The 21,882-nt window shown below is 34.7% G+C and overlaps 2 non-coding genes across 2 annotated transcripts; both read right to left on the reverse strand.

Moving 5' to 3' along the window:
- Positions 1-12,752: 12,752 nt before the first annotated feature.
- LOC137816770 (small nucleolar RNA U3) lies at positions 12,753-12,941 on the reverse strand. Its single transcript, XR_011081882.1, has one exon. It is a non-coding gene; the product is annotated as a small nucleolar RNA U3 (small nucleolar RNA).
- Positions 12,942-13,500: 559 nt separating this feature from the next.
- LOC137816778 (U6 spliceosomal RNA) lies at positions 13,501-13,603 on the reverse strand. Its single transcript, XR_011081889.1, has one exon. It is a non-coding gene; the product is annotated as a U6 spliceosomal RNA (small nuclear RNA).
- Between the last annotated feature and the right edge of the window lie 8,279 nt (positions 13,604-21,882).

A 21,882-nucleotide genomic window follows, 5' to 3' on the forward strand; every position in this document is an offset into this window, starting at 1 on the left:
ATAATTTTCACTATCAATAGAAGAATTAGAACTTACACTGTTGGTGTCACTTTCTTGCTTGGTTATAAAGCACAATTTTGCTTATTCTTCTTCACTTGCATATGAGCTTGAGGAAGAGACACCACTGTCATCCCAAGCAATGTAGGCACTCTTTGATTTGCTCTTCTTGTGAGATTTGTTTTCCTGACTTTCTTTATTAGGACACTCAACTTTTATATGCCCCTGTTCACCACACCCAAAACATGTATATGACTATAATTTTCACTATCAATAGAAGAATTAGAACTTACACTGCTGGTGTCACTTTCTTGCTTGGTTATAAAGCACAATTTTGCTTCTTCTTCTTCACTTGCATATGAGCTTGAGGAAGAGACACCACTGTCATCCCAAGCAATGTAGGCTCTCTTTGATTTGTTCTTCTTGTGAGATTTGTTTTCCTGACTTTCTTTATTAGGACACTCAGCTTTTATATGCCCCTGTTCACCACACCCAAAACATGTATATTTGTTAGATTTAAACTCAATAGATTTCTTGTTGTCATACCTGTTGGATGAGTTATTTTTGTTGTTTCTCCTCTTGAGAAACTTGCTTAATTTCTTAGACAACAAGCTGAATATTTCCTCTTCACTTTCATTACTAGAGTCTTGACAATTTTTGTTCCCAACAGCCTTCAATGCATTTGTCTTCACCCTCTTATCCTTATTTTCTTGAAGATTCAGGCAATCCATCTCCAATTCGTGCTCTCTTAGCTTTCCAAACAATGAGGCAATGGTCATGGAGGTGAGATCCTTTGATTCAGATATGGCAGTGACTTTAGGTTGCTATGACTTATCAAGACACTTGAGAACTTTGATGTTGAGTTTCTCTTTATCAAAAGTTTACCCAAGACTCATACGATGATTTACTATGTGGGTAAACCATTTTTGCACTTCGACAATGGTTTCACCCTTTTGCATTCTAAACATCTCATACTTTTGTATGAGAGTACGCTTTCTTGTCCTTTTCACATCATTTGTCCCTTCATGAGTCACCTCAAGAGTGTCCTACATTTCCTTTGCAGACTCACATTGAGATACCCTGAAAAACTCACTAGAACTTATAGCAGATGTGATAATGTTCTTAGCAATGCAATCATATTGAGCTTTCTTACTTTCTTGCTCAGTCCATTGGGACCAAGGTTTTTCATAAATAACTTTTTCATTTTCAACCATGGGAATAAAAGGTCCATTTTTAATTGCATTCCAAATACCTTTGTCAATAAATTCAACAAAGATTTCCATTCGTACCTTCCATAATTGGTAGTTCACACCACAAAACAGTGGTGGTCTATTTATAGAAGCACCTTCCTCAAAGGTAGTTTATCAGCCATCAATTCAACAATTCAGAACTTTTGATCAACTTGAATATCTTTCAAGAACCTAGCTCTTGATGCCAATTGTTAGAATCGAGGGCCTTAAACAAGAGGGGGGGGGGGGGTGAATTGATTATAAAAGATTTTCGCAAACTTTGAAAGTATAATGAAATTCAAAGAAGAATCACAACCAAAGGAATCAAAGAACACAAGATAGAAAACAATTTTAGTTAAATTCCAAAAATTCAACCGGTTGTTTTTGCTATTCAACCGGTTGTTTTTGCGATTCAATCGGTTGTTTTTATCAACAAAGTGTAAAAACAACTAAAAATAGATATACAAGAGTTAAGGGAGAGAAAGAATCACACAAGCTATTTTATACTGGTTCACTCTTATATCAAGAGCTACATCCAGTTTCCAGAAACCTCTGAGTATCCACTAAGTAATAAAAAACCATATTACAACCACACAACCACCAAAGAAGTGATCTTGATCCCCTCAAGAACACACACTTCTTTTGGCACACCACAGATCAGAATACCCTCTGACTTTGTGAACACCAATACTTACAGAATTACAAATCAAGAAGAAATATGATTGATACAAACCTGGTACAAATCAAAAATCAAAGTACACAACAAGTCCTACTTCACTCTTAGAGAAATATCCAAAGCCTTAAGCAATCTTGGAGAAAACTTGATTTCAAAAACTGATCTTGTTGTTGGGTTTAATAGTGCCAAAGTTCAAGAGGGGGGGTGAATTGACCTTTTAAAACTTCTTCGCAGAAACAGTGTTTAACCCAGTTTTACAGAAAATAAATCGATTTATGTGAAAATGAACAGATTTATTTCAGCACTGTTTTTGTTTGAAGAGCTTTTAATTCAGCAAGATTAATCACAAGATTATGCAGTGAAAATTTCCAGCAGCACACACACAAATATCAGATTTGAAAAACAGTGAAACACAAAACTGCAAGCTTCAATTTCAAGCAAGTAATTAAGGTTCAATTGATAGCATGCTAATTAATTGAGTGATCTTTGCAAACAAGCTGTTCCAGTGGCTTTTAACAGACTATGAATGTTCTTCTTGATGTTAAGCAATTTTCCAGAAATTAAGAACATTTAATCACAGAACAGCAAGCTACAACTTTAAGCAATTGTTTAAGGTTCAATTAATGGCGTTGACAGTTTCTTGAGCAACCTATCACAGTCAATCTGTTCCAGTGGCTTTTAGCAGATTTTATATGTTTTTATCAGATTAAAACAGTTTTTTCAGAAATCAAGAACAGTATGCACTGTGCCCAGAAAGAACAGATTTTTCAATTGAACAAATTTATTTCTCTGCTGTTTTATCAATTATGCAGAAACGAAATTGCAGAGTGAAGGAGAGAATGAACACAAACAATTATACTGGTTCACTCAACCTGAGCTACATCCAGTCTTCACCAACAACAGGTGGAATTCACTAACACACAGTACAATCAAGTACACTTCCCACTGTTCTTGAAACCTACAAGAACTTAGGTACTCTTGCTGAAAAAACCTATTTCAGCACTCATACACACACATCCACTCTCCAAGAACACCTATCAAGAAGAGGATTCAACCAAACTATTACAAGTAATAAGAAGTGAAACGACTACACCTGATTGAGGTAACAAAGATCAGCCTTAAACCAGTAGGCAAGATTGCTAGAACAGTAGCTGCACCTCACACCAAACTTTTGGAACCAAACCAAGAACAAGCACTTTGTGATTTTTGAAATCTTTGAAGAACAAATGCTAATCCTTGAAAACACTTAACTCTCTGCTGTTAAAACTTGTTTTTTGCAAATGTATGAACTGTTTGAATTGTTATTTTACTCAGAAAACAAGTTTGCATTTTATAGAAGGCCAGCTTATAACAGAATTTTGAAAAACAGTTAAAGCTGTTATAAAATGAACAGATTGAAAATAAAATGAACTGATTTATTTTCAAAAGCAGTTAGAGAGTTTGTTAAGTGAGGAGACTTAGTCAACCATTCTGGTGCTGAGATAAAACTGAAAAACGTTTAAGCTTGACATGGCACCAGAGGCAAAAAAGAATCTATTCATTTACAGATGAACAGATTTATTTTTCAAAACGAAAACAGAGAAAGTTTAACTATTTGAAACTCAGTCGTTTTGAAAAGAAGAAGACTTAGTCAAAATACCTGATGCACAAAATAAATTTTTTACAAGACTTTAGCCAAGGCATCAGTGAAGAAAATGAATCTGTTTATTTAGAAAAGAACAGATTTATTTTTATGCAGTAAAACGTGTTTTTGTGTAAAACATGTGCAAAACAGTTTTAGAAAACTTATGCTTGTTCTTAACACATGGCCAGTGGTTATGAGGTGAGTTACTCAGCAAAAAGCTACTCTTAGACAACCTCTAAGCACTAACTAAGACATTCTTAAAGGAAAGAACAAATACATGGAAAGTACATAAATGTCTTCATCAAACACAACATACAAGTCTTCATCAAACACAATCTTGAAGGGGCAGCAACCATCTTCAACAATCTCCCCCTGTTTGATGGAGACAAATCCCCATAGCTAACCTCATAGCATCGTTGCTTTAAGTACCTGCACTGCACCAGACTTTAAACCAGAAAACAGCAATATTGCATAACATGCAGAATTTGTTTAAAGGTGCAGAATCAACTCCCTGTTTCAGCTAGCATCACCTAGCATGGTGAGCTATTTTTCTCCCCCTTTGGATTCATCAAACAGCATATAGGGATAGGGAATAAAGGGATATAAAGCAGAAATTATAACCATAATAGTTCAGAACCAGAAAACCAAATTGTTCAACATTACATAAACTTGAAAACTGATAATGAAAGCATTAAAAGCAGAAAAACAAACTACTGATCCTTGTAGTAAAGCTCTGCAAGCTGTGCCTGAACCCCTTCAATCTGATGATCAAGGTGTTGGAACCTTGCATGAGTAGCCTCAAAGTGTGCCCTTTGTTCTGCAGACATGACATCAAGACGGTACAACACTTGCCTCTCAAACATAGACATTGGTTCTCCACGGTATTCTGGACTTTGATAGGCAACTATGGCATTTGCAGCAACTTCCTCATGTTCAGATTGGGCAGCAGGAGAGTCATCATCCATAGGAATAGCTTCATCCTCATCTTCATGTTCTGCTTGAGTGTCCTTCTCCTTGAGGACCACCCACTTGTTTTCAATTTTGTGAAAACCCATTTTGGTGAGAGTTGAAGTATCAATCTCACTTACAGCTTTGATAGGGTCGTTTCTCTCATTTGTAACATCAATACCAAAGTAATCAATTAATTTGGAAACAAGAATAGCATAGGGAAATTTGTAATCAGCCAACCTTTTTGACTTCAGCATGTGTTCGTTGACAATGAACACCCAGTTTACCTTAATCTGGTTCATGATGCAATATAGGAGAATAAGATCCTCTTCATGTAGGACAACATGGTTTGTTCCTCTTGGAATCAGTTGCCAAGCTATGATGTATGCAACTAAACGTGGAGTGAGGTTCAAATGCCCTGCATGGAACCTGTTTATGCTTTCTGTAGGATTCCTCATGCAACTTTTGTAATATTGCAGCTTGTTGAATTCTGAAATTCCACTGGTATTTCCTTTCCCTACTTTCAGTCCAGCATATTTTATTCCAGCCACAGAATTCCATACCTCACTTGTGATCTTCATCTTTGTCCCTTTCACGTAAGAGACAATATTCTTCCCATCCAATGTGAGGTTAATATAAAACACCTTAACCAAGTCAGGATAGACATTACCCGTTAATTCCAGCATCTTTTTCAGTTTCTGGTGCTTCAACACAGTCCTTGTTTCTACCAGTTTTTCAGATTTCAGCCAGTTGAAATCCAGCACCTTGGGTATGTTGATCTGCTTCCTGCTTGTTTCATGAATGTAGGCATTGATGCCTTCTTCATTTCCAGCGAACCATCCTTCTAACACACCTTGAGAAGTGGTTTGCTTTCCCTTGCCTTTCTGTTTTTGTCTTGAAGACGAAGCCATGGTAACCTGAATTCTTTTCTTGATTTCAAATGGTGAGAATAGAAAGAGAATGGCCAATGTGGGTAGCAAGTATTCACACAGATTTATAGCAGAATAAATGGATTGATATGGCAGTTATGAGTGGATATGCATGAAGATATTATGCTTCTGAATTTTGTGCAGAGTATCTTTGAAAATAAGCACCAAATCTTTAGGGTCACGATGCATACACTCAAATTCTTATTGAGCACCCAAACCATCAAATCGGTTACATAACCATGACCAAAACCGTCAAAGGTACAGAGGTTAATGCCCACTAAATCAGTCAAGCAGTCAAAGATCAGAATTTCTCTTTCCTAGTCATCAATGCGTATCAGTGCAGAAAATAAACACATTTAATTGCGAATAAACAGATTTAATTTTTTACTGCTAGGTACAATTGACATTTATAATACCCAATTCATTAAGCAGAAAATTAAACCTATCTTTGGCTAATGGTTTTGTGAACAAATCAGCAAGTTATAAATCAGTACCAATGAACTTAATATCACATGTTCCATTAGATATGTATTCCCTTAGAAAATGATGCCTTATTTCAATGTGTTTGGTTCTTGAATGCATGACAGGATTTTTGGTTAAGTTGATTGCACTTGTATTATCACACAGCAGAGGTATATGGTTAAGTAAGATACCAAAATCATTCAATTGTTGTCTAAGCCATATAGTTTGAGCACAGCAACTCCCTGCTGCAATGTATTCTGCTTCAGCAGTGGAAAGAGCTACACAAGCCTGCTTTTTGCATTGCCATGAGATCAAGCTTGATCCAAGCAAATGATAGGTTCCACTTGTGCTCTTCCTATCAATTTTGCAACCTGCAAAATCTGAATCAGAATACCCAGTCAAGCTTAATGAAATGTTACCTGGATACCACAAGCCAACTTCTTTAGTTCCTTGCAAATACTTCAAAATCCTTTTGACAGCATTGTAGTGTGATTCTTTAGGAGCAGACTGAAACCTTGCACACATGCACACTGCAAACATTATATCTGGCCTGCTGGCAGTAAGATACAGCAGTGATCCTATGAGTCCTCTGTATTTGGTTTCATCAACAGAAATTCCAGCTTCATCATGATCCAAATGACAGCTTGTTGAGAAGGGTGTGCTGATAGGTTTACACTTGTCCATTTCAAATTTCTTTAGCAAATCCTTGCAATACTTGGCTTGACTCAAGAAAATGCCATCCTTGAGTTGTTTGACCTGCAAACCTAGAAAATAGTTCAACTCACCCATCATTGACATTTCAAACTCACTCTTCATGACTTTCACGAAAGCTTCACACAATTCTCCATTGTTTGATCCAAAAATGATGTCATCCACATATACTTGGACTAGAATTGAGTCATCTCCTTTCTTCTTAATGAACAAGGTCTTATCTGATGTGCCTCTTTCATAGCCTTGTGAGGTTAGAAAATCACTTAGCCTCTCATACCATTGCCTAGGAGCTTGCTTGAGTCCATAGAGAGCCTTTTGGAGTTTGAACACATATTCTGGATGTTGATGGTCTTCAAAACCTGGTGGTTGTGAGACAAATACCTCTTCATTTATATAGCCATTTAGAAAGGCACTCTTCACGTCCATTTGAAATAGCTTGAACCCTTTGATGCATGAAAAGGCAAGCAGTAGTCTAACAGCTTCTAACCGAGCCACTGGTGCATATGTCTCATCATAGTCTATCCCTTCTTCTTGATTGTACCCTTTAGCTACAAGCCTAACCTTGTTTCTGATGATCACTCCATGCTCATCCATTTTGTTTCTAAATACCCATTTTGTTCCAATTACATTCATCTCAGGTATTCTAGGAACAAGAGTCCAGACCTCATTAAGAGCAAACTGATTCAGTTCCTCTTGCATAGCTAAAATCCAGTTACTGTCCTTGAGAGCTTCCTTCAAATTCTTGGGTTCAACTTGAGATACAAAGGCCATTGCTTCACAGAAATTGTTCAAGGATTTTCTAGTTGACACTCCTTTCTCAATGTTCCCAATGACATTATCAAGGGTTAAGTCTCTTGGGGTTTTCCACTCTTTTGGCAAACCTGCAGCTGCAGTAGATTCTTGTATAGCATGTGTATCAGCAGTATCAAAATGAATCGATTCATTTTGATTTAAAACAGATTTAAATTCATTACTGTCAGGTTCATCAGCAGCTTTAGATATACTATGATCAGTTTCATCAAACACAACATGCATTGATTCTTCTACTATGAGCAACCTTTTATTGAAGACTCTATATGCATGACCATTCAAAGCATAACCAATGTGCACACCTTCATCAGATTTAGCATCAAACTTACCAAGATTTTCTTTGCCATTATTCAATACAAAGCATTTACACCCAAATACTCTAAGGTGACTCACACTAGGTTTTCTGCCCTTATACAATTCATATGGGGTTTTCTTAAGAATTGGTCTTATTAAGGTCCTATTTAAGACATAACCTGCAGTATAAACAGCATCAGCCCAAAAATACTTAGGTAGCTTAGATTCATTTAACATAGTTCTAGCTAGTTCCTCTAGTGATCTATTTTTCCTTTCAACTACACCATTTTGTTGGGGTGTCCTAGGAGCTGAAAAGGTATGAGCTATCCCATGCTTCTCACAGAACCTCTCAAACTTAGCATTTTGAAACTCTCCCCCATGATCACTTCGAATTGATTTAATGCAGCAACCATTTTCATTTTGCAGAATTTTTGCCAATCTCTTAAAAGCAGAATAAGCATCATGTTTTTGTGCAAGAAATAGAGTCCATGTAAATCTAGAGTAATCATCCACAACAACCAAAGCATACAAATTTCCAGCCAAGCTAGCAACTCTAGATGGACCAAATAAGTCCATATGCAACACATCCAATGGATTTTTTGTAGAGACAATATCCTTTAACTTGAAAGAGGATTTGATTTGTTTACCTTTCACACAAGCATCACAAAGCCTGTTATCCTGAAATTTAATGTTAGGTAAACCAGAAACTAAATCTTTAGATTTCAATTTATTCAAGTGATTTGTGTGTATGTGAGCTAACCTCCTGTGCCACAACCAAGACTCATCACTTCTGGACAGCAAGCACTCATTTGAAGAGTTAGTTTCCATGATATTCAACAAGTAAATGTTATTCACTCTCTTACCAGTAAACAATGCCTTACTAGATGAATTACTTGAGATTGTGCAGCCACTTGACTCAAAATTCACTTTGTATCCTTTGTCACAAAGCTGACTTATGCTGAGAAGACTATGCTTGAGTCCTTCTACATACAGCACGTTCTCAATGGTTGTTGAATTCCCAGTTCCAACAGTTCCTCTGCCCAAAATTCTCCCTCGGTTATTATCACCATAGGTCACATGTCCTGCTTTGAGCTTTAAGCTGGTGAACTTTGTAAGATCTCCAGTCATATGCTTGGAACAGCCACTGTCCAAGTACCACTGGTTTTTCTTGCTTCCAATTGATTCAGAGCTTGACTCCTCATCCTTCATCATGAAACACAGATTGTTCTCCTCATCTTCTGTTGAAGAGCTGCTAGTTGAGGATACTTCATTTTCCTCCCATGAGATGTAGGCTCTTCTTCCTTTGTTCCTTTCAAATTTCTTGCTGGCAGATTTGTCCCTTGTTTGATTGTCTGGACAATCTGTTTTGATATGCCCTGTTTTGCCACATCCAAAGCAAGTATATTTAGAGGAATTTGAATCATTGGGTTTAGGATACCTTTTTTTCTGCTGGTTCCTGTTTTTGCTTTTCTTCCTCAGGAATTTGCTGAATCTTTTTGTAAGAAGGCTGATTGTATCATCATCTTCAACATCTTTTTTTTCTTCCTTGATCTCATCCAATTCAGTTGCTTTCAGTGCAAGCCCTTTGGGTTTTCTCTCTGTTGTTTCCTGCTCTTTAAGTCTTTTAAGCTCTAGCTCATGCTCCATCAGCTTTCCAAACAGTGCAGCAGTTTCCAGTTTTGACAGATCACGGCTTTCAGAGATAGCTGTCACCTTTGGTTGCCAGCTTCTGTCGAGGCACTTCAATATCTTTGTGTTGAGCTCCTCTCTGTCAAATTCTTTTCCCAAGCCAGTGAGGTGATTCACAATGTGGGTGAATCTCTTCTGCACATCAGTAATGCTCTCCTCGGGTTGCATTCTGAACAGCTCATATTCTTGGATGAGTGCATGTTTCCTTGACCTTTTCACCTCTTCAGTACCTTCATGAGTCACTTCTAAGACTTCCCACATCTCCTTAGCTGACTTACATTGAGATATCCTGAAGAACTCATCCATGGTCAATGCAGAGGTTATGATGTTCTTGGCCACAAGATCATGTTGAGCCTTCCTCCTTTCGGTCTCATTCCATTCTGATCTTGACTTTTCAACTTGTTCATCCTTGACAACCTGCATTGGCACATAAGGTCCATTGACCACAGCTTCCCAAATTAATGCATCAATGGATTCCATAAAAATTCTCATTCTAACTTTCCAAAATGCATAATTCATTCCATTAAACATAGGTGGTCTATTAACAGCAGAACCTTCAGCAAAAAGCACATTGAACTCAGACATTATTACAAACAAACTTGATTAAAATACAAGTCCTAGCTCTTGATACCAATTGTTGGGTTTAATAGTGCCAAAGTTCAAGAGGGGGGGTGAATTGACCTTTTAAAACTTCTTCGCAGAAACAGTGTTTAACCCAGTTTTACAGAAAATAAATCGATTTATGTGAAAATGAACAGATTTATTTCAGCACTATTTTTGTTTGAAGAGCTTTTAATTCAGCAAGATTAATCACAAGATTATGCAGTGAAAATTTCCAGCAGCACACACACAAATATCAGATTTGAAAAACAGTGAAACACAAAACTGCAAGCTTCAATTTCAAGCAAGTAATTAAGGTTCAATTGATAACATGCTAATTAATTGAGTGATCTTTGCAAACAAGCTGTTCCAGTGGCTTTTAACAGACTATGAATGTTCTTCTTGATGTTAAGCAATTTTCCAGAAATTAAGAACACTTAATCACAGAACAGCAAGCTACAACTTTAAGCAATTGTTTAAGGTTCAATTAATGGCGTTGACAGTTTCTTGAGCAACCTATCACAGTCAATCTGTTCCAGTGGCTTTTAGCAGATTTTATATGTTCTTATCAGATTAAAACAGTTTTTTCAGAAATCAAGAACAGTATGCACTGTGCCCAGAAAGAACAGATTTATTTTCAATTGAACAGATTTATTTCTCTGCTGTTTTATCAATTATGCAGAAACGAAATTGCAGAGTGAAGGAGAGAATGAACACAAACAATTATACTGGTTCACTCAACCTGAGCTACATCCAGTCTTCACCAACAACAGGTGGAATTCACTAACACACAGTACAATCAAGTACACTTCCCACTGTTCTTGAAACCTACAAGAACTTAGGTACTCTTGCTGAAAAAACCTATTTCAGCACTCATACACACACATCCACTCTCCAAGAACACCTATCAAGAAGAGGATTCAACCAAACTATTACAAGTAATAAGAAGTGAAACGACTACACCTGATTGAGGTAACAAAGATCAGCCTTAAACCAGTAGGCAAGATTGCTAGAACAGTAGCTGCACCTCACACCAAACTTTTGGAACCAAACCAAGAACAAGCACTTTGTGATTTTTGAAATCTTTGAAGAACAAATGCTAATCCTTGAAAACACTTAACTCTCTGCTGTTAAAACTTGTTTTTTGCAAATGTATGAAATTGTTATTTTACTCAGAAAACAAGTTTGCATTTTATAGAAGGCCAGCTTATAACAGAATTTTGAAAAACAGTTAAAGCTGTTATAAAATGAACAGATTGAAAATAAAATGAACTGATTTATTTTCAAAAGCAGTTAGAGAGTTTGTTAAGTGAGGAGACTTAGTCAACCATTCTGGTGCTGAGATAAAACTGAAAAACGTTTAAGCTTGACATGGCACCAGAGGCAAAAAAGAATCTATTCATTTACAGATGAACAGATTTATTTTTCAAAACGAAAACAGAGAAAGTTTAACTATTTGAAACTCAGTCGTTTTGAAAAGAAGAAGACTTAGTCAAAATACCTGATGCACAAAATAAAATTTTTACAAGACTTTAGCCAAGGCATCAGTGAAGAAAATGAATCTGTTTATTTAGAAAAGAACAGATTTATTTTTATGCAGTAAAACATGTTTTTGTGTAAAACATGTGCAAAACAGTTTTAGAAAACTTATGCTTGTTCTTAACACATGGCCAGTGGTTATGAGGTGAGTTACTCAGCAAAAAGCTACTCTTAGACAACCTTTAAGCACTAACTAAGACATTCTTAAAGCAAAGCACAAATACATGGAAAGTACATAAATGTCTTCATCAAACACAACATACAAGTCTTCATCAAACACAATCTTGAAGGGGCAGCAACCATCTTCAACACTTGTAACCTTAATGCTAGGAGCGTATAACAGAACATTTATACTCCAATTAGCAGTTTGAAAACATTTATTGTAAAAGCCAAATCAATTTCAAATCATTTAAAACAGATTTAACAAACTTAACGAAATTCTGTTAAAACAGTTAAAAAAATAGTCGGTTGTTTTGTCGAAATAACCGATTAAATTGGTTTGACAGTAAAGTCAACCAAATTCAAATATGCCAAAACCAATTTAAAAAAACCTTAAGTATGAAACAACCGATTTAAACGATAAAACTACTGGTTTTTTTTCTGCTTCTTCATAAAACACTATTTTCAAAAAGATTTGAATTAAACCAACTTTGGATTCAAACTAAGAGTGAATTAACAAATTCAAACTACCCTCGAACACACCCAACTAAGCTAAAAAATAGTCTTCAAGCAATCCATGGAGATTTGGAGTCATCAAAGCTCTTCTTCAACACCCAAGTCTTAAGAATATCATTGATACGTATGTACACTATAAACTTAACTCTGTATGTTACTAATTAACCATCTACTAACGAAGTTTTTTGTATTAACCAGTTCATGGCATGGATATAACATCCTAAGAGGTCGATCCAATTCAAATTTTCAAAATTTGAGCTGGATAAGACTAAATGTTTTTAATTTTTTTCTTTCTTTTTATTATTTATCAATATACTAAATTTTACTTTTTCTTGAATTATTGTGTAATAAACAACCAAAAAGCTATGAGTGTGGCTATTACGTTATGCAATGGAGGATTACCATTGTAAGACTAGGCCTTAAAAGTGCGACTATTACCATAGTCACACTCATAAATGTGATTTACAAGGACGGCTATGGTAAACCTAACCCTTGTATAGTATTCTAGAAATTTTTCCAAATTAATTCATAACGTATCGAATAGGATAAAGGTGGAGAAAAAAGGGTCTTATCTGTCAGACAACCCTGTGACCATCCCAGTCATAATGAATGGGAACAATCCTCTGCAGCTAAGATGTATCTAATACATAGAGAAGACACAACACACCATTAATCACGCTCTGATCACAGGGTTAGGTTTCATCCACCAGACTTCAGTTCCTGTCTCTTAGAACTCAAGGATACAGAGATAAGGTCGTGACCAAGTGCATTGGGTGTACCTTTACAAACTTGTTTTCTTTTTCTAAGGTTTTCAATGTGGGACTATGTTAGCTGTTGCCAAGGTAAACAGTTCCCGTGTATCTGGTTTCTTATTGCGTACTATCTGAAGCTGAAGATGATGTTTGCGGTAATGACTTTTGATCAGGTTTTTTATGTGGATTATGAAAAGTTCAAAGGAAATATCTTTTGAAGAAAGATTTTAGAGTGAAGGATACGGGGTCGAGGAGTCCAACAGCCTTTGTGGATATTTTTCTTGCATCTGGTGCCAAACATTGATCATTACGAGCGGTGAGTTTAAAAAAACTGAAATCAGCACAAAAGCTTTCAAAGGAAACTAGACTAAAAGAAACCCACCACTTTCCCACTTCTTCATGATCCATGATGCCAGCAGACAGAAGCAACACTATCTCTCAATACAACTATCATGCGTTACCAATAATAAACTTCAAACTCAAAATATAAAACATTGAAAAAATTACACACAACTTGGAATAAACTCACCTGAACCTCCATAAAACGAACTCAGTAGGGAGAAAAAAAAATTTGGACAATTTCTCGATTTGTGCGTGTCATCCTTGCGCAGGAGCCATGCTAATCTTCTTTGTATCGTTCCAATTTTATCAGATGTCCCCAAAGGGACAATCATGGGCGTAGTTGGCTTCATTATAAACACTAATGCTTTCGTAACATTACAAGGTGTGGGACTTCAACGGAACCAAACATCTTCCACCAGTGCAAGGAAAGTAGAGTATGCATAACAACATCATCCAGTGGAAATAGAGAAGATAATGTGTGTAGTTGTTTCTTAAGCTGAGCAGAGAAAGATATATTTTTGTGTTTTAGAAACGCAACAATAAGGCCCCGTTTGGATCCATGTATTGGTGCGGGTGAAGGTGCAAGGAAAGAGAAACATGAGTGAATTGTGGTTCTTCTGAAAGATGAAGAGAAAGTTGCACTGTGCAGTGGGAGTGCCAAGTCATCCACACGAAGTTCCAATGTTGCCCTTACTTTTGTGCTGGAATCAAGAAGAACAGTGGCCCTGCATGCATGCCACATGAAAGCATGAGATTCCTGACTTGGCTCAGGAATCGTTTGACCATGTGAAAGTTTGAAAGGTCATCAATGAAGTGGGTGAGAGGTAGGTGTGTAACCTGGTTTCTTTATAAAACGATGTAGTTGCTTCCTCCATTCACAGATAACCAAAGAGAGCGAAGCATAAGAAAAGAGAGCGAAGCATAGAGTGTGTAGTTGGAGAGATTCGTAAGTCATAGTGTGTGGTAGGGGCTTCAGTAACGTATAGGTTGTTCATCTGAAAGTGCTGTGTTCATCTCTGGGTTCATCTGGGTTCATCTGAGGTGAGTTTATGTGTTTGATTGTTGGTTAATCGATTATGGCTTAAACAGCACAGGCAAAATAATCGATTATGGTGTAGATAATCGATTAAGTTAAGCGAGTAACCGATTATCTGTAAAATTTTCGAGCCATAATCGATTATCTGAAGTGTGTAAAAGGGCTCTTAATCGATTATTTGTTGTGATAATCAATTACGCTTGTTTTTTGCCTACTAACATAATCGATTATGCGCTGATAATCGATTATCTGAAGTGTGTAAAAGGGGTCTTAATCAATTATTTGTTGTGATAATCGATTATGCTTGTTTTTTGCCTACTAACATAATCGATTATCATGTGTGTATAAGTGATGCGATAATCGATTATGTTGTAAAATTTGTGAAATAGAAATGTTACTTAATTTATTTGTTTTATGTTGTTTTGAGGTGTGTTGTTCTTCCTATAAGCCATCCCTATTGCGGTTCTTGAGTGCTTATCTTCAGGTTTTTAAATTTTTTATGTAAAGTTATTTTATTTAATTTCTGTTTTATATTGATGTTTGAATGATTATGGTTTTGTAATATAATTTGTTTAGAATTTATTTTAGTTTATTATGTTAAGGCTGTTGTTGTAATATAATTTGTTTAGAGTTTAGTTAATTATGTTAAGGAGTTACTAGATAGTTAATTAAATTAATTGTTTTAGTTGATTTATTGTTTTAATTTTCGTAGATAGTTATTAATTTTTTAACATTTAAGAAAAATATTTATTTGTATGAAATGAATTATTTAGAGAATGGAAACAGAAATTTGTAAAGTTTAGGTTTTTTATTATATTAAACATAAATTATTAATGTTATAATTAAATCAAATAAAAAAATGTTGTTGTGATTAAAGAAAACTTGAAAAGATTAAAAAAAATGTTTTTGTAATTTTTGTTATAAGATTTAATTGTTATAAGAAAAAAATAAATGTATTTAAAATGAATATTTTTACAAGTGGAAATAGAAATTTGTAATTTGTAGGTTTTTTAAAAAGTAATTGATATTTTAGAAGTGCTATTTTTAATTGATATTTTAATTATAAATTTAGAAAGTAATTATTTATTTCAAAATGAATTGTTTATAAAACAGATTTAAAATATTTTATTTTGACAGAATGGAATTCAAAATTTTAAAGTTATAGGGTTTTCATTTTTGTAGATTAAACATAATTTATTAATGTTATAATTAAAAACATTATAAAAATGTTGTAGTAATTAAAAAAAACAGTAAAAGTTTAAAGTAGAAATATCATTTTGACTTAAATTTTTTTAATTTGTATTTCACATAAATTATTGGTGTTAGAATTAAATATTAAAAAAAAATTTATAGTAATTTAAAAAGTCAGAAAAAGTTTACAGAAGAAATTTGAATTTGTAATAATAATTGTAGATAGTTATTAGTGTTTAAAAATTAAATTGTTTATAAGAAATAATATTTTATTTGTAAATAATATTTTTACAGAATCCAAATAAAAATTCATAATCTGTAGTTAATATTATTTTAGATTGTTCATAAATTATTACAAAGATAAAAATTTATGTATTTAAAATGAATATTTTTAGAAGTAGAAATAGAAATTTTAGGTTTTTTTATTTTATTTGTTTATATTTATTTGTTATTTGATTAAATTATGTTATTGAATGATATAGTAATTTTGATTAATTATTTTTATTAAAATTAATTAAAAGTACGTTTTAGGGTAACTGTATTGGTGTACTTTTACACCGATACGATAACTGCGTTCGGTATGAATTCGGAAAGAAATTATGACGAGGCAGAGATGGTACACTTTGAGGAAACAATTGCAATTTATGACGATCTTGTTGCGGCGAACATGAATTTAATTTCACAAATCGAAGAACAAATAAAAAAAAATAATGAAGGTGCATCAGTCATGATTCTTTGTATGATTGCTTTTGGATTGAAATTGTTACGCACAATGCCTACTACAAGCAACTGTATCAGTCAGTCCCAACCACAAAAAGAGCGTCGCAGACAAGAATTGATGGAGTACTTGGTTCACACTGAACAATCTCGTCACATTATTCGCATGGGACCGGAAGCTTTCATTAAATTATGTGAACGAATACGGGAAACTGGACTTGTTAAAGATGCATATCGATCAACCGTGGAAGAACAAGTAGCGAAATTTTTCCACATTATTGGGCATAATGTGAAGAATCGAAGTGTGTCATTCTTTTTTCCATCGATCTGGAGAAACAGTTTCCTGTCACTTTCATAATGTTTTGAGTGCAATTTTAATGTTGGAGGGGGAATTCTTAATTCAACCAAATGGAACGGTTGTAGAACCACACATCCTTAACAACAATTGATTTTTCACGTACTTTAAGGTTTGTTGATAATAACATTACTTGAAATTATGTGTAATGTCTTCTTTAGTTTGTGTTTAATTAAAGTTATGAATTTTTGTTTACATTAGGATTGTTTAGGGGCCATAGATGGGAGTCATGTACGTGCTAAGGTTGCATGTGCTGATGCGCCTCGTTTTTTAGGGAAAAAAGATTAGCCAACCCAAAACATATTTGCAGCCTGTGACTTTGACATGAAGTTCACATATGTCTTAGCCGGTTGGGAAGGAACTGCCTCCGATTCAAGGATATTGAAAGATGCTTTGGTACGAGGTGATCCTTTGGTTATTCCAGAAGGTTAGTTATAGGGGATTGGGTGTGCAGAACAATTAAAAGGTTGTAGTGGTATATACTAACCCAGTTTTCCACAATCTTTGTAGGAAAATACTATCTTGGTGATGCAGGTTTTATGTTAAAACGAAATATAATAACACCTTATCGTGGGGTGAGATACCATTTGAAAGAATATTCGCGAAGAGGGCCACAAAATGCAAAAGAGTTGTTTAATCATCGACATTCATCACTTAGGAACGTAATTGAGAGAACCTTTGGGGTGTTTAAAAAACGTTTTCCAATTATAGCCAGTGGGACTGAGCCACATTATGATGTGGATACTATGACAAAAATTGTTTTAGCTTGTAGTATTGTGCATAACTTTCTACGCGGGATCGACAATGATGAGTCTCTGCTTGAAGAAGTAGATAATGAATTGTTAGAACAAGATGTCCAACCAAGCACCACCCATGCTCGTGAACATGATTACAGGATAGGGTGTGATATTAGGGACACTATAGCAAACGAAATGTGGCAAGATTATGTAAACAATTAATTTCATGAAATAATATATTTTCTACCATTTTTCAATGTTTGTCATCCTAACTTTATTTAAGTTAATTAGATGGATCGCGGAAAAAATGTGGCTTCAAATTCATCAGGTTCTTATAGAGAGTTCACCAAGTGGACGACGGAGATGGACCTAATTTTTCTCAATGCAATGATTGACGAGGTACGAAAAGGCTGTAGAATTGATGGTAGCTGGACCACTCAAGGATACACTAACATAGTTATGGCTTTAAATGAGGCTGGTTTATCGGGTCTTAAGAAAAATAATGTGAAGAACCGGCAGAAAAGCCTGAAGGACAGGTGGAGGGAAATCCATGATTTGTTTGGTGGATTGAGTGGTTTCGCATGGAACTAGACCACCAAACTTTTTGAAGCCGAGGACGAAGTTTGGAGTGAGCTGATTAAGGTTCAATGATAAGTACTTTTTTACGTAACAATTACATTTAACTTCACATTTCGCATGATATACTAATATGTGAAATGTATGTAGGCCAAACCATCTGCGGCAAAATGGCGTTTCAATCTCATTCGCCATTATGACCTCATGGAGGAGTTGTGGTCTAATGATAGAGCCACGGGAAGTCGGGTGAGGACAGCCCGTGACATGAATTCACCTCCTGACATGACCAATTTCAGTGTCAACCTTGGGGAGAATAATATTGATTATATCCCCGAACAACCGAACGTTGAGGAGGCAGATGACTACGTCCCACGATCACCTACTGCTCAATTCCAATCTAGTGATACTCCTTCAGACACACCATCAAACACTCCTTCTATGCCGTCTGCTGGCTCTGCGGGCACATCCTCATCCCGAGGATCAAAGAGAAAAGGCCCCACTATGTACGACATTGATGAACAATTTGCAATGTTGAATACTAATCTTCAACAATGCGTGTCATCAATGAAGGATGGAAATGAAAATGCCTCTCAGTTTGTTAATATTGCTCGTGCACAAGCAACGACAGCTCAAGATATAGTTGCCGAAATTAGACGAAGAAACGACCTATATGCTGAGCATGTACACCACCATCGACGCCATGCCTCATACCAGTACTCAGAGTCTGATATTTGGGCAATGCTCGTGGAGCTAAACATTCAAGATGAACAACTCATGGATCAATGCTATGAGTTTTTATGTGACCATCCCGGAAGAGTTAAGCAACTATTTGGGATGCCATATGAGCGTCGAATGACAAAATTATTTGGATTTATGACTAGGCATTGATTTCATATCTCTGTGTGGGGGTTACCTTTAATTATTATTAATCTAATATTCGACTGTCTTTGTTAGTAGCTGAACATGTAATATTTGACTGTCTTTGTTAGTTATTGGGCATGTAATATTTGACTGTCTTTGTTAGTTATTGGACATGTAATATTTTGCTTTGTGAACTTCTACTTTCATTAGTAATGTAATATTTTGCTTTTTGAACTTGCATTATTGCTTTATGATATTATGTTAACTTCTGTTTAGTTATTTATTGTAGTAATTGCATTATAGATGGCATCATCATCCCACAAACGTAACAGAACCCGTAAGGGTAAATCTCCAGCAGAAGATGTTGACGTTCCTCCTCCACCAACAAGGATTCCAGAAGTTCTTGATTATTCAAGATACTTCAGTACCAGGCGTCAAATGGTGGTTTTTGAAAAGAACTTTCACGCAAGAGCAGTATTACCACCAAAAGTGATGCATACTCCATTTTTTGCTGGTCCAGGATTTGAATTCCAAAATCTTCTGAATTGGCAAGGTTTACAACCTTTCCTTGGAATTAATCTTCCGTATTATGAGGATTTGGTAAGAGTATTTTATACAAATGCAAAATTCACACCTGCTGGTCACCTTGCCATTGAGATTTGCGGAAAAATGATACACATTAAAGAAATAGATTGGATGACCATTGCTCATCTACAGTATGACGGTCTTAAGTTAACCCCTGGGACGATACCTGAGGAACTGAATTTTGATCGAGGTCTAGCATTATCGTCCATGATTCGTGAAGATGTTGAAGGTGAAAATCTGAAAAATGTCGGTAGTCTGAAAATGAATGACCGACTGTTGCATTACACATGGGTGCATATCTTGTGCCCTCGAGGAAGCAACTATGCACAACTACTGAATGAAGATATTTTCATGATGTGGTTAATCAAGAATAATGTACGCATTAATTGGCCTCATTACATAATGCAACACATCATCAAATGCCGGGATAACAAGATGTCTCTCCCATATGCAAATTTGATAACGAGGATCTTGCAGGTGTATGGCTTTGACTTGTCGAATGAACAAGCAATAATGCTAGGCTGGAATCATTACTTTGGCAAAAAAAGTATGACAAAATTAAATATATTCCAGGTCAATGGCATATGGCAACTTGGTAGACCCCACTATGCAAACGAAGAAGATGTTGAAGGTGGTCAACTTGAGGAGGCAAACCCCACTCAAAGGGAATTGTTAAATCAAATTTTGTCTGACATACAAAACATGAATACCCGAATGGACAGAATGGAGGTTACTCTGGCTGACATTCGACGTCATCAAGGCCATTGAGTGTGTTATTATTATGTTATTGTCATTGTTATTTTTATTTCTAATTTTCATATTGAACATTAATGAATTGCGTTTGTTATTTTTGACATTAACATTGTTATTGTTAATGTTTTATGCTACTTTTCATGCTACTTATTTACATAATCATATTGTTTTTAATGCAACTTTTTTACCATCTTATTACTTCGACAGCATTGGTTAAGTGTCATTAATGTCTGCGTATCACAACATGTCGTCATCTAGTTGTACTGGTTGTAGTGTGCAAAAACGTGGTACTTTTACCCATGCTACTGGGAGCACAAGTGCCTTCGTTGATCCTATTTGTGATTGTGGACAATTTGCTGTTTTGAGAATAGCGACAACACAAAAAAATGCTGGAAAATTTTTTTGGGGTTGTCCCAACTACAAGGTAAAATTTATTCAATTAGGTTTGAAACAAACTTAAGAATGTTATTTTAAACTTATTCATTGTTCAATTTTATTGTTTTCTTCAAAACAGATTAGAAGTGGCATGGTTCTAGGCTGTAATTTTTTCAAATAGTGCATTAAAGACGTTGCCGATGAAAAAGATGAAATTATTATCATACAACGGAATAAGATATGTCTTCTAGAAAACCGTTTGAAGGTCTCCACAAGAAGGATTCAAATGTTATTACTAGGAATGTCTTTTCTTTTTCTAATTAACATTATTATGTTCTTCATGTAATGACGTTATATTATATATTTTGACACCTACTTAATATTCATGTTATATTCTAAATTTCTATTTTCTTTTTAAAATAAATTTATTTTACTATTCATAATAATGAAAATTATTATTAAAATTAATTTTATATATATTTGTATATATATATATATAACATAACATAATTTATAATATTAAAATTATGTAAATAAATTAACTTAAATAAAAAATAATTCTTAATTAATAAAATGTTAAATAATATAATTATGCTTTAATTTTAATATGAAATAGGATTAATCATTATTTTTTTTTTATATTCAAGGGTAAAATTGTAATCTCACAAACTTTACTATTCAAAATAATTTATAATATTCTTACAACTATCACATCACTCACAATTTTCAATAAACTTTCCTCACACATCCACTCTAACATACCCCAATCCAAACAACCTTAACTTTCTTCACACTTTCTTCATACTTGCACTCTCACTCACCCTCAACTTTCCACTCCCCACCCCCTCTAATCCAAACACATCCTAAGAGAATTTCACTTTAAACACTGTTAACTTAGCTGCTCCCGTAGCCTTATCATTACTCCTACATTCACTTTTATTGATTTGACATATTTCTATTTATTTCTTCAATCTTTCTATTCTTATTTTTTTTCTCTTTGTATCTCTCACATGATTTTTATTTTATGTAATTTATCAATATTTATCATCTTTATTTTTTTATATTATAACAGTAAATAAGGACAGAAAGTTATTGTAAAAATATAGTTATATCTTTTAACAAATTGTTTCAGTGTTTTTTTCTTTCATAGTATAATACATAAAATCATTTTTTTCCTATCCTTTTTCTCACAAAGTACAGATAGATTTTGTACAGATAAATTTAACATGTTCATTATGTTTAGATATGGGAAAGAAGAAATGGAAAATGGAAAGAGTGGATTTAGAGTGATTTGAGAGAAAAATGAGATTTTTAACTTTCTGAAAAAAAAAAATTATTGAAATTTGTAATTGATATAATATTATGAAAGATTTTTAAAATTTTTTAAAACATATAAAATGTAAGTTTACAAATTTAATA

This window comes from Phaseolus vulgaris, chromosome 1, assembly GCF_000499845.2.
Source record: "Phaseolus vulgaris cultivar G19833 chromosome 1, P. vulgaris v2.0, whole genome shotgun sequence".
NCBI classification, from domain to species: domain Eukaryota; kingdom Viridiplantae; phylum Streptophyta; class Magnoliopsida; order Fabales; family Fabaceae; genus Phaseolus; species Phaseolus vulgaris.